This window comes from Spermophilus citellus (assembly GCF_964194105.1).
Source record: "Spermophilus citellus genome assembly, chromosome: 3".
Classification (NCBI taxonomy): domain Eukaryota; kingdom Metazoa; phylum Chordata; class Mammalia; order Rodentia; family Sciuridae; genus Spermophilus; species Spermophilus citellus.
The window spans coordinates 146,578,003-146,579,995 of NC_138184.1; positions in this window are offsets into that span (position 1 = coordinate 146,578,003).

A 1,993-nucleotide genomic window follows, 5' to 3' on the forward strand; every position below is an offset into this window, starting at 1 on the left:
CAATTCTAAGCAGGAAGAGTGAAACAGGTGGTATTGCTATACCAGACCTTATACTACAGATAAATAGTAACAAGAACAGCATGGTACTGGTACCAAAACAGGCTGGTAAATCAATGGTACAGAATAGGGGACACAGAGACTAACCCACAAATATATAACTATAAAGGTACCAAAAGCATGCACTGGAGAAAGGATAGCATCTTCAAAAAATGGTGCTGGGAAAACTGGAAATCCATATGCCACAAAAGAAAATTGAATCCCTATCTCTTACCATGCACAAAAGTTAACTCAAAATGGAACAAGGATCTAGGGATTAAACCAGAGACTCTGCATCTAATAAGAAAAAGTAGGCCCTAATCTCCATTACGTGGGGCTAAGCTCCAACTTCCTTAATAAGACTCCTATAGCACAAGAATTAAAAAATAAACAAATGTGATGGATTCAAACTAAAAAGTTTCCTCAGCAAAAGAAATTTGTGAGGTGAATAGGGAGCCTACATCCTGGGAACAAATTTTTATCCCTCACAGATAGAGCTCTAATCTCTAGGGAATATAAAGAGCTCAAGACAAGCACCAAAAATAATAGTAATCCAATCATTAAATGGGCCAAGGACCTGAACAGACATTTCTCAGAAGAGGATATACAATCAGTCAACATGAAAAAATGCTCATCATCTCTAGCAATCAGAGAAATGCAAATTAGAACTAAGATACCTCCTCACTCCAGTGAGACTGGCTGCCATTATGAAGACAAAAAACAAGTGCTGGCAAGGATTCAAGGGAAAAGGTACACTCATACACTGCTGGTGGGACTGCAAATTGGTGCAGCCAATTTGGAATGCAGTATGGAGATTCTTTGGAAAGCTGGGAATGGAACCACCATTTGATCCAGCTATTCCTCTTCTTGGACTATACTCAAAAGACCTAAAAACAGCATACTACAGGGACACAGCTACATCAATGTTTATAGCAGCACAATTTGCAATAGCTAGACTGTGGAGCCAACCTAGATGTCCTTCAGTGGATGAATGGATAAAAAGTGGCATTTATACACAACAGCAATAAAAAAAAGATCATGGCATTTGCAGGGAAATGGATGGCATTAGAGCAGATTATGTTAAGTGAAGTTAGCCAATCCCAAAAACACAAATGCCGAATGACTTCTGTTATAAGGGGGGCGACTCAAGATGGGCTTGGGAGGGAGAGCAAGGGAGGAAGATTAGATAGGGAATAGGGGTGGGAGGGAAAGGAAGGGAGAAGGGGAATAGCATGGATGGTGAAAGGAGTCCCTCATCATTATGCAAAATACATTTATGAAGATGTGAATTTGGTTTCAACATACCTTATATATAATCAAATATGATAAATTATGATATAATGGTGTATTAAGAATTGTAATGCAAAAATAAGTAAATATTACCAAAAAAATACTTAACAGGGTAGCGAGGCATGGTGGATTATGCCTGCAATCCCAGAGGCTCAGGAGGCCAAGACAGGATCATGATTTCAAAGCCAGCCCAGCAAAAGCAAGGCACTAAGCAACAGTGAGATCCTGTCTCTAATACAAAATGGGCACTCAACTGAGCCACATCCCCAGCTCCAAGTTCAATCCCCAGTAACCCCACCAAAAGAAAGGTTAGATTGCATGTTGATGACCACACATACCACTATGACCAAAAACAAAGGAATGCAAGCAAGTACAGCATATCGATCATGTCGATTATGGTGAGGTATCATGTGTTGTGTCCAGACTCCTTATATCCTGCATATTAAGTGTATTCAGTTCTTTGTAAGTTATGCATAAGTTAATGAAGTATTCAAAGTGTACAAGATAAATAAGGATCTAAATTGTTGGAAGTAATAAATTTCCTCCTAGAATTAGGATCTGCAAAACTTGACCCTTAAAATTATATCTGACAAAAAATAATGACCACATTGACTAACTCACAAAGGCAGAAATTGTTCTAAGATTTGATGTGGACCAAAGGGAAGGG